Source organism: Mus caroli, chromosome 7 (genome assembly GCF_900094665.2).
Source record: "Mus caroli chromosome 7, CAROLI_EIJ_v1.1, whole genome shotgun sequence".
NCBI lineage: Eukaryota > Metazoa > Chordata > Mammalia > Rodentia > Muridae > Mus > Mus caroli.
Genome location: NC_034576.1, coordinates 121,138,439 through 121,150,894, shown reverse-complemented (window position 1 = coordinate 121,150,894; position 12,456 = coordinate 121,138,439). Strand labels below are relative to the sequence as shown.

The 12,456-nt window shown below is 46.5% G+C and overlaps 1 protein-coding gene across 1 annotated transcript in view; it reads right to left on the bottom strand.

Moving 5' to 3' along the window:
- Iqck (IQ motif containing K) overlaps positions 1 to 12,456 on the bottom strand; it is a 116,421-nt gene that overhangs the window by 614 nt on the left and 103,351 nt on the right. The gene's annotated exons all lie outside the window — the stretch shown is intronic.

Below are 12,456 nucleotides of genomic sequence, written 5' to 3'. Positions count from 1 at the left end.
AGAGAGAGAGAGAGAGAGAGAGGGTTAACTTCACACACAAAGGCAGACCTGCCAGTTGGAAACTGGTGTCTGGACATGGTCATTTAAAACAAACCCCACAGAGCCCCTACAATGGTTCTGGCCCCTCAGACAATGGGAGGAACACAGGATTGCACATGAAGGCCGGGACACACACACACACACACTCCAGTTCATGGGAGTTTGGAATTAAGTTCAGAAAACAAAAAGTTCATGGGTCCATTGTAGGTTACAGTGCTAAAGGAAGTTTTACTAAAAATGATGGCAGATTCACCCTGATCTATTGCCTGGCACCATTTCATCGAAGGGGAGTTAGCTGGACCCAGAGCACAGCACTCTGTATAGGAGGGATTAATCCCAAGAAGTCAGGTGCTGTCCCCAAATAAATAAGGGAAGCCAGCCCCCCAATGGGGGAAATTCTTTTAGAAAGAACTCTCTTCTTTAAAATGTATTATTTATTACTAATATTGTTTTGTGGTGCTGGGAACATGCCCAGGGCTTGCTTCATGCGTACATAAGTCGGCACTGTCACTGAACCACGCCCCCTCTGTAAAGACCTTGTATTTGTGTGTGCCCTAGGTGCACGAGTGCACATGCCTTGGAGGTCAGAGGACAACCGCGGGTGTCCTTAGATACCACCGCCTTGCATTTTGAGACAGGCTGGTTGGAGAACTCCATGGATCCTCTGGGACTACAAGACAATCCCACTGTGACCTTCGGTATTACATGGAACCAAACCCTGGTCCCCATGCCAGCTCTGTACACGGTGTACAGTTGAACCATCCCCACACCCAGACCTTCCATTGTTAATTCTGCTGCTAGTAACTTCCCTCCTGTGTAGATGCCTGAAAGGTTGTTTTTGAGAGTTCACCGCCCTGGTTTAGGAACTGCACCATGTTTCTGTCAGGCACTGGGTTTTGGACTGTTACTGTGTAGCACAGAGGTTTCAGCCATGACTCCCCAGTCTACTAAGGGCACACACCCACCAGGCAAGGGAGGGCTGCTGTCGGCACCGCAGTGGGTTATTTCTCAATGGCAGTGGCCTGCATGCTCTCCTAGAGCGCAGTCATCCTTACTCCCGCACAGGGCTTTACTGAGATGGACTCTAAGGTAGGTTCCCTTAAATCCTCCTCTCCTTCCAGTCTCGGCTACGTGGAACTCTCCCCAGATGCCAGGGTTCCCAGAATCCTTTCCTTCTCTATCCGGTCCCTATACTGATCTCGTTTTTTGGATTATGAATAATAATTACTCAGGTGGAAATCCCTAAATCTCAAAATGTGAAGTGTAGAACAAGCTGTACTGAGCTGATTCTATATGTTTTAACTCTGGAGCGCACAGAATCATTTTTTTTAATTCCATAAAATTGTTTATACTATATGTCTGAGTAAATATGAAACCTAAGTGAATCTAGTCTTTATACTTGAGACCTAAGCCAAGATTTCAAATGCAAACATTTTAAAATCTGAATCTGGTGTCTCTGTTTCTCCCCTGATCTCTCTCTTTGAGACAAGTCTCACTATGGAATGGTCTAAATCATGCCGTGTAGTCCAAGTTGGTTTTCAATTCAGAGACCTGCCTGCCTCTGTTGCTCAAGTTCTGGGACTCAAGATGTGAGCCACCACAAGGTAGTCTCAAACTGTATTAACATTAACAAGACTGGTTTTAATATTGGGAGCCTTTAAGCTAAAAATGTTTTTTAAAATGTACAGACAGAGCCAGTGAGATGGCTCAGTGGGTAAAGTCATTTGCCTCAAAGCCAGTGAACTAAGTTCTGCTCCCAGGAACCCACAGGGTGGAAGGAGGGAACCAACTCCTCAAGGTTGTTCTCCAGACTTCATACATTCCTGTGCGTGCACATATGTGCACACACATAACACACACAGTTAAATAAATAATTTAAAATGTTACTACATGTAGAGATGTACCTCTTTTGTCGGCTATACAGGAAATCACATGATGATGTTATATGCATTTAGGATTCTAGAGCCTATTAACAGTGACACCTGTCCTTCAAAGCTGGAAATACTCTGCAGTTTTCTCAGTGACCCCTCCCCTCCCCTCCTCTGGTTCAACCTGGGCTATACAGATTATGACTGAGAGGGTGTTGGGTAAGTAAGGTCTTTGTAGTGTCTATCTTGTTTAGGGCCCATTTCAAGCCACCAGCTTGATGCCCATACAGGCAGGAAGACAAACAATAATCACACAGCAGGACTGCACTGGATCCCCTTGGAACATACAAGGTGACCTTGCCTGGCATCAAGTGGGCAGACCAGTGAGATGGTTCTCAAGTGTGGTCAAAGGGGTGTCACGTAGAGTTATAAACTCAAGTTCAAAGATGGTTTTAATTGTCAACAACATAATCAACAACATAACATAATAACTGGGAAAGGAATTTCAATGAGGGATTGTCTAGGTTAGGCTGGACTTCAGGCATTCCTTTGAGGGTTAATTGGGTTAACTAAAGTGCGAAGATACACCCTGAAAATGGACAATGTTATTTTATGCCTGGACCTGGACTGGATGAAGCGAATGGGCTGACTCTGGCTTGAATGCATGCACTGCTCTCTGCTCCTGAAATGTGACTGATTCTCTCAGGCGCCTGCTGCTGTGACTTCTCTACAGCGATAACCTGGAACAGCAAGCTAAATAAATCCAATATTGCTTTTGTCTGGGTATTTTATCATAGTAACAGTAAACAAAACTAAGAGGAGGCCCAATCCAGTTATACAGGGCCCAGGGCCAGCATTTTAACAAGCTCCCAAGTAACTCTGATGGATGCCAGTTAGAGGTTTTGACCTGCAGACAATAGGTTCTACACCCAGAGTCCATATAAGAACCACATGGTCACTTTCCAAGAGTCTGGGCCTCATCCCAGAAATTGTGATTATCAATGGCCTGGGACCCAGGCATTCGTAGGAGTTCCTGTATGCCACTAGTATTCAGTTAGAGTTGAAAATAGACTATAGTTAGAATCTCTTTAAAGAAACTTGACTACAAGACCCTCAGAGCCTACAACCTGATGCATCATGGTAGTTCCTGTGAGCCTCCAATTAAACTGATCTACAACTGTCAGGTAAGCACAGGGTGCTGTTAGTGGATGAAGGTAAGACTTGGTTTTTGGGAAGGATTCCCAGTCCTTGGCTTTCCTTAAATTTTCCTCTGCTATACCTGAAGAATCCACCTGTGTGCCTCTGTCGCCGGTTCTAACAAGTCCTGCCCGTCCCTCACTGCCTCTTTACTGCTAGTTTCTGCCCTTGCTCTAGAAAAGGCCAGAACTTTTTTTCCAAGCATCACAGGGACACCCGGAGACCTGAGGGGACAGGATTGAGCCAGAGATTTCTTCAAAACAGACAGCCAAGGGACTGTCTAGAGTTGAGGGGGCTGAAAGTAAACACAGAGGTGTGGCCTTATGGTGAAATCATCTGGGGAGCTTGGACCATCCCCATTCCTGGCCCCGCCTACAGAGTTGTCAATCTCTTCTAGGTAAGCAAGCATATTGGAAAAATGTTAGCAAAGGAAATGGAGGCTCAAGACAAATACAGGCGACACCATATCTGTTGTGTTGTGCAGAAGGCTCTATAGGCATGAATCACTCAATGAGAATTAAATTCTCACAGCATGGTGTTGCTGTGAAGCCCAAGACTGTGTTATTTACTGAAAGACAAAAATAAAACTGTTTCTAGTTGTGATGTGGCTCAGCTCTTAGCACATATCTTTACTCCCTCTGGCTAAAAATGCCCTTACTATATACACACCTCTAATCCAAAATAAGGAAGGTAAAGTTAGTTTGTAGAAGGAAGCACTCATGTTTGAAAGTGATATTTCATTGAATGATAGACAAAGTAACAATCAGAGAAAGATTTGACAGAATAGGATATGTCCAACTCTCATAAGAGAGAGGAAAAGGAAGCTACTTAAGAGAGCAGAGCAGAGAGGGAAGGAGGCAGGTTTACCAGGAGAGTTTTACAGAGACAAGTTAAAGAAAGAACAAGCTAGACACAGGTGAAGACAGACAAACCAGAGAATGAGAAGGAGCCAGAAAAATCAGAACAGACTGCTAGAGTTAGTTTGAGGCCTAGCAGAGCAAAAAGTCAAAGGCAGAAAGAGAAGCCAGATTGAATCAGTCAACTTGGAGAGGAGTTTGAGCCAGAACAGTTGAATTGAACAAGCCCAGGAGAGCTCTGAAAGAACTAGGAAGGGCGATCTTATTCCCCAGTAAGTCTCAGAGGCTGCAAACATGCTAGGCCTAGATTAGAGTGTACGGAGGCTTAGAAACTGCCAGAACTAGGCCTAGGCTAGCAAACAAAGGCAGTTAACTTCTGAGACAACACTTACTACAGGAGAATAAAAATCACACTTACAGCATGGGGCTTGGGAGATGACTCAGTGGTTAAAGTTCTTGTTGAACAAGCATGATGACCAGAGGACCAGAATTCGGAAACCCTGCACCCACATGAAAGTCAGGTGGGCTTGGTAGCAGAGATCACCAGGGCAGGTTGACTGGGGTGGACCTCCAGGTTCAGTGAAAGACTGCCTCAATTAAGTAGAGTGATCAGGCCTCCAAATGTGCATGTGCACACGCGTGCGCACACACATACACTCACACTTTCATACCTATACGTATACAAAATCATGCATATACAAACACAGATACAAAGGCAAAAGTAACTAAGTAAATACCACCTCACAGCAGTGGAAGACAGGCAAATTACCATCATCCCACAGGAGAACAGACTGTATGCTCTGGAGCAGTGAGTGAGTCTACAGAGCAGTGAGCATGAATGAACCACTGCGCTATACCCCAACTTGGATTAGCACACTGAAGGGGAGTTGCATGGTAGGCTCAGAACAGTGCAGAGCATAGCCTTGGTTATAGCAAACCTTGGTGTTGAGGGAAGCACACTCTAGTGAGGAACTCTGAGTTCAAGAGTCAGGCACATGGCTTCACTACTCAGGGAAGAAACTCAACAGTGTTGATGAACCAGGCCTTGTCCCATTATTCAGGAGATGGAATCAAACATATCACAAGTTCAAGGCTAGCCTGGGGTACATAGCAAAACCTTGCCACCACCCTCCCTCCCCCCCCAAAAAAAAAGAAGGAAGGAAGAAAAAGGAGAAAAGAGAGAGAGTTGCCAGTATCTCCCTCTGGGTGGTGGCGGCTACATGGGTGTTCACTCTATAGCTCATATGTTTTATTACCACCCATCTCTAGAAGTAAAAAGAAACAAAGACAGTAGATATGCTAGTTGAAATCACAAGGCCACAGTAAAGGACTAGAAAAGTACATTCTTGGTTGCTCAAGCTAATTCTCGCCTGTCATACATTAGTGAGCAGACAGTACTTAAAATCCTACTACTGCATAAGCCTACTGGGGAGGCCCCCTCCCCTCCTCCATAGAAGTCCTAAGTGCTGCTGGGATACAGGAGTGGCCCAGGCTGTGGGTGCCCACTGATGCCCATGGTTTACCTTAGGTATCTTTTAAGCATGAGGACTCTCTGCAAGGACTACTTTGCTAAAAAGTAAACAGAATTCTTGGATGCGGTGGAACCCACCTACAGTCTCTGCCTCAACCAATCAATGACCTGTATTCCAAGAGGTCTTAGTCCTTCCATTTTTTGCAGGATCCAGCCCTGTAAAGATGCTCTGGAAAGGGAGGCTTGGGGGAGTGGATAGGTAGGGAGAAATCTAGCAGAGCTTCTGGAAGAACCCACTTTCTACTTTAGAGATCTCTACCAGACGACACCTCAGTGCCCCTGTCCTGTCCTTGTCCCCTTGGCATGCTGATATCCAGCCAATTCCGGAAGGGCCAGGAGGAGTGGAAAATCCCAGAGAGATGCGCCAGCCCTTCTTCAGCTCCTATTTAGTGGCAATGTGACAAGAGAGGCTTGCATACCAATGAGGCTCCATTTCTAGCACTCTCCCATCCTCTCCTACTCCAGTCCTGCAGCTGAGAGGTCACAGCCCAGAGATATCGCACAGCCAACAGCTTGCGATGGAGAGGGAGGAGGCCTTGGGGTCAAAGGAGAGAATGTGGGACCACAAACTATGCCTGCTCACCTGGGGACCCACCCCAGATTTTCAAATGGATCTCCAGAAACTGAGTCTGGGAATCAGCTTTGCCTGCACCAGTCTGGAGAAAGAGCATCATCACTCACTGGCTACTGAGTCAACCACGGGGGTCAAGTGTGAGAACAGCAGTCTTTACAGTTGAGTCTAATTGGGTTAATCACCTGCATTAGCTTGTCATCCTTAGGGCAAAGTCTCTCCCTCAGGGAGCTTCTGATATCTGTGGGAGGAGAGAGAAATGTCCCCAGGGAACTTAAGTCCCCAGGGATCTCACAGCAGGAAGAAGCTGCTCCTTTGAGCTCCCTCACAAGCAGCACCAGTCCCCATGAGGTCACAGAAAGGACAGGATCACCCTCTCTTCTCAGCAATTTTTATCAGAAGTTAACAATGCTTATTTGATTTTTTTTTTAATTAATTTAAAACAGAACAAAAGACAAGGTCTCTTATAGCCCAGGCTGGCCTGGAATTTAGTTAAGTAGTTGAAGATGGTCTTGAACTCCCGATTGGGTGCTAGGATTACAGATATGTACTACCGCATCCAGTGTGGTGCTGAGGACTGGACCGGGCAAGTGCTCTCCCAACCGAGCCACACTCCTACCCCCAGTGTGTTCTCTTTCCTCTTCTCTTCTTTTCTGTTCCTTAATCAAAGCCCATTCTCCCGTTAAATTAAAAAGAGAGAGAGAGAGTGTGGTTCTTACTGAAGTACTGACATGTACTAAATCACAGTGAGGTCGCTCGCTCTGGTTTTACAGACAGGGAAACTGAGAATATAAACAGATTAGGTAGTTTGTATGAGATCATACTCCAGGTGGTCTGGCCTCTATATTCATATCCTTAACCCCAACAGGATTAAAGTCTCATACACTTCTCATGAGGGCAATACATTCCTACCAAAAAAGGTGCAACTTCCATATGCTGGAGCAAAGGCATTCAGGCCTAGGTCATAACCATCACAGATGGCCCAAGAACACCCAGCAACTGAGAAATGATTCCTGCAATGGGTAATCTCAGTTGTCAACTTGAAACCTAGAAACACCTGGGGCAGAAGCCCTCTGGGCATGCTTGTGGGAGATTATCTTCATTTATGATAACGGAGGAGTGAAGACCTTCCACTATGCATAATAGCATCTTAGCCAAGGGACCCTGCACTGTATAAAAAGGAGAAAGCAACCTCTACAGCAGCATGCATCCCATTGCTCTCCGCCTCCCAACTGTGGGTGCTGAGTGGCCCCTTGCTTCAGGCTCCTGTGCCTTGACCCCATGCCATGATGGGCTGTGAGCCAGAAGAAACCCTCTCTCCCTTAAGGCTCTTTGGTCAGGAGATTTTATCACAGCAACCGAAGGAGATTCAGCTGGGCATCTGGTCACTGATACATGTGGGGGTGCCATTAGGAGTGTAATGACTTCACAAAGTTTGAGAAATGAGGATGGATGCCATAGTGGAGACACGGCAGGTGGATTTTCTGTCAGCTTTGATGGTGAGATGAATTTTAAATTGCTGGATGCCAAGTTAACATCTTGGAGGGCACAAGGATGATGCAAAGATGCCATCCAGCCATGATGATACCTCTAAAGGGAAGGCAGAAGGGAGGTAGAAACTAGACACACACTTTTTTTTTCTAAATATAAACAATCATGACCTCCTTTTAGAACAAGTGGCTCCCACTTTGCCTTTGTTCCTGGTGAAGTCTCTGTAGTCTACCCCTGCCTTGTACAAAATCACAGTCATTACCCACAAAATTACAGCCCCAGCCTCTGCCCAGTCATCATGTGGGCTCTCAGCTATGCTTTAAAAAAGAAAAAAAAGACTTTACCATAGATGAAACGGAAGGAGGACAAGGAGAATAAAGAGAACAAGGAGAAGGCTCACTCTCCTCGGTGTTCTAAAGCCCCCACTGTGTGGGCTGCTTACTTGGTTGGGTATTATTTTTCTTTTATCTCTTTTCTCATGTGTGATGTATGTGTCTCTGTACATGTGTGATTGTGCGGTGTAGGCTCATGGATGTGGAGGCTAGGGTCAATATTCCATGCCTTCCTCAATTGCTCACTATCTCGTTTTTTGAGACAGCATCTGTCACTGGCCTGGAACTCACGGGGTCAGTTGGCCTGGCTGGCCAGCAAGCTACTGGAGTCCTCTTGTGTCCACTTCTCCAGTGCTGGGTTTAGAGGCACACACTGTCCTGCTTGGACTTATGTGTGTGCTAGAGATCTAAACTCGGGGCCTTATGTCTTTACATCAAGCACTTTCCTGACTGAGCCATCTCCCCAGTCCTGAGGGTGAGCTTTCTTTCCAAAGAAATCTTATGAAAATGTATCAGACTAGCTGGAGAGAGAGAGAGAATGTAAGAGAATGGATCTTCCAGACAAACAAATGCACAGGAAAATCAGCGTGCACACAGTAACAGTAGCTGGGGTGCCCCATGCCTTTACTCCCAGCTCTCAGGAGGCAGAAGCAGGTAGCTGTTCTGGAATGTGCTCCCCAAAGTCATGTTTTGTCACAGGTTGCTCTCTGGAAAGGTCCAGGTCCAAGTGCTCATATTGTAAAGACTGCTCTGTCAAGTTGACCTGCCAGATCCCCACAGCATAACTGAGGTCAGGAATGAAATGGTGTTCCAGTGGTGGACAGGGACATAGATAGGTTGATGATGGTCAGTGAGAGAGACCAGTATATACCAGAGTGTGTACAATGAAGAAGACATGTCATACTCAGTGGTGGAGGAATACAGGGCAAGTGGGATGTTCACCCATCACAGATGGGGATGCGACATAGAGTGACCAAGATCACTTGGAATCAAACACATGAACACCCCCACCCCCTGACTCTGCAACTCCATAGGTGACAATGAAAATCTACAGCCAGCAGAAGACATCTGACAGCAGGCAAAGTACCAGCATTTCTCACAAGGACCTATCAATAAATCAATGGGCATATAAATTGTGAGACACTCAGAAGGACATGTCACAGCAATAAAGAGTCACCTAACACTCTCTGAATGATAAATCTGGACCTCCCAGACAAAAAGTCCAGCAGAAGAAGCCATGTACAAAAGACTGGGTTGCTATGTTTTCAAGTAACAGAAAATGTAAGGCTAAGCAAATTTTTCTGTAGAGAATGAAGTCAGAAGAGAGGCTATGTAACAGGGATGGGAGCGGCCTGAGGGAGTCTGTTGGGTGTTTAACATGTTCTCCATCTTAATCCGGGTGGTAGATATGTGGTGTAGACACACACAGGAGCTCAGTATGTGGAATGTGATGACTGGCACACCCTCCTGTTAATTTCCTCACCCACAAAAACATAGAAGCCCTGGGTTTCTAAACCCCAGTGCCAGGGGTTGGATACCTCCACTCAGAGTGTTATTGCCAGTGTCCCTGACTGCTTACCAGGACTAAATGGTAAGCTCCTGTTGGTGGAGACAACATACACTTAAGCTATAGGACACCATGAAGTCAAGCTGGAGCTGAGCTGGTCATGCTGTGCCTAATGACTAGCTTGCACCAAAGTTGTTGGGGAAAAAAGTTATCAGTAACCTAACTCGGTTTAGAAACACGTGCTCAATAATACCAGCCTGCCAGCCATGATATGCCCTCAGGCCCAACAATGCTAACACAGATCCAGAGCAACCAACTGCTCCCTGGTTGGAACTGAAGCCTACCCTCAGGAGAGAACACATGACTGGTATTATAAGCCTGGTCAAAGGCCTATAGCTGGGGGGGGGGGCACAGACCGTAGGGAATCTCCTATAATGTTTGTTAAATGTATGTGGAGTTAGCGAGCCTCCTGCATCGTTATGTTTGTACCCAGAAACTGCCGCCACTGGAAGTGAGAGAAGCCTCTTTCTGCAGTGGGTGATGGTCCAAGCAGACACTAGTAACTTGTCAACTGCTGAGAATAAAGAAATGTAGAAGGCCTGGACCTGATGGGGTATCCACATCACCCATCTCCAGGCCAGGAAACTCATCATGGAATAGGAGGTACAAAGACTGTGGGAGCTGAGGGGGGGGGGGCACTACAAAGCACTGTCCTCTGGATATGGCAAGACTGCTGCAGTCATTGTCACCACCCACACAGGGCTTCACACAAACAAAGGTGAGGCATCTGTGGCCCAGTGTTGTGGCCCGTGCTGTTTAATCCCAGCACTCGGAAGGCAGAGGCAATGGAATTCTGTGAGTTCAAGGCCAGCTCGGTCTACAGAGTGAGCTCCAGGACAGCCAGGGCTACACAGAGAAACCTTGTCCTAGAAAAAGAAAGGGAGGGAGGGAGGGAGGGAGGGAAAAGGAAGGAAGGAAGGAAGGAAGGAAGGAAGGAAGGAAGGAAGGAAGGAAGGAAGGAAGGAAGGAAGGAAGGAAGGAAGGAAGGAAGGAAGGAAGAGAAAAAGTGGGGCATTAAAGCAGAAGCAGGACATGGAGGATGGAGAAGGGGCCCACAGCTGTAGGACAGGATCATGAGAAAGGAACAGGGTAGAGGAACGTGAACAAAGTCCCTGCATGCAGAAGAAACTGTCAAAAATAATTCTTAAAGAAGAAAAGGATGGGAAGACTTAGATGAAAAGGCTAGCAGCTTTAAATAACTATGTATAATATAAAATAAAATCAGGGACTGGGAAGAGAAGATTGGATACAATCACCTGAAGATCTTGTCAGGCCAAGAGTCACACGCTGCTCGTGGCTGTGGTCCCAGTTCTCGGAAGGCTGAGGCATGAGGAGCACAAGCTCCACTCCAAGCCTGAGCCACACAGAGGCCTGGTCTTCAGGGGAACCCAACAGTGACAGGGCCTCCGCAAGTCCTGGGGACCCTAGAAACGCTAGCAGTGACTCTCTCGGAGTTCCTTAGGAAATATCCATTGTGAGGTGCCTGACACTGCTCAGAGCTCTCTGCCTGTCTGTCATTTGTGTTGTCTTCACATTTGCTCTGGGGACAGCTGAGCTGTCAGGGAGATGGAGGCAAAGGGAGGATCGATGACTCGTCCAAAGTCACAGAGCAAGGGGCTCACCTGTCTCCCCTGGGGGTAAGCAATCCATGGGTTTCCTGCCATGATGGCACAAGCCGGTCACACTTAGGCCATGGAGTAAAACCCATAGAGTAAAACAAGACAAGAAAAAGCAAAAACCACAGTCAGTGCCTTCATAGTCCTTAGAGCTGGAATCAGGCCAGGTCAGGAAAGAGGACAGTGTAGAATGTCTGTTTCTGTTTTGCTGATGTCTCTTCTCTCATTAGCATGTGCTAGCTATAGATGACAGTTGACACTGACATTTTCATGCTTGTAAATGGTATGCTTTGTTCATGTGCTCTGTCCTCTCCCCTCTCCCAAGCTTGTTTTCTAAGAGAAACTGTTTCTCCATTACAATATCAATACACAGTTTTAGGAAATTTGAAGAATACAGGTAAAACTTAAAAAGGAAAGGGAAAGCCCGTTGCTCTCTGGCCTCCACAGCAGAAGAGGAGAGTGGGAGCTGGTCTTACTGCAGAGAAGTAAGTGTTGGCTTTCGGCGTGAATGTCAGTGGGCCGGCAGATTTACCAGATGTTGGATTGTGTTATTTTTAGGAGAGTTGAGTCAACCTAGAAGCCAGGAGGCAATGGCGGCAATGATAGCTCCAGGGTGGATTAATTGCAGCTTTTTGCTGCTGACTTCTAAACAATGCCCCCGCAGCCAACTCAGAGTTCCGCCTCCTTGGAGACAGTGTTCATTCTATATGGGCACATTTGATCTTGGGGTGGCAAAACTGGTTACACTAAGACAGAATCAGGGAATTCCTACTTTGACCCTGGGAAGGATATTAATTCTGGAACTTTAGGCAGTGCTGGGATCAAACCTAATGCATGCTAGGCAAGGTTTCTACCAACTCACCTACAGTCTCAGCCCCAAAGGCTTGCTTTCATAAGGCAGAAAAAGCTGCATCCTAACTGGGAAGAAAAATATACCCAAGCATGCATGGGGTCCTCCAAATATAGAAAGGGAGGTCTAGCTTGGAATCCTAGTGTCTATCAACCAGGAAACCGGAACAAGTATCTCAAGCCAAGAAGCCTGTTTCCTTCATCCTATGGAATACACTACAGTTAGATACATGTAACCCCAAATCCCTGGTGACAAAGATTTGGGCCCCAGGCAATGGCTCTATTGAGAGGTGGTGCAACCTTCAGGAGGTAAGATGCAGTGGTGGGATTGCAAGCTTGTACAACCACTCTGGAAATCAGTCTGGCGGTTCTTCAGAAAACTGGACATAGTACTACCAGAGGATCCCGCAATACCTCTCCTGGGCATATATCCAGAAGATGTTCCAACCGGTAAAAAGGACACATGCTCCACTATGTTCATAGCAGCCTTATTTATAATAGCCAGAAGCTGGAAAGAACCCAGATGCCCCTCAACAGA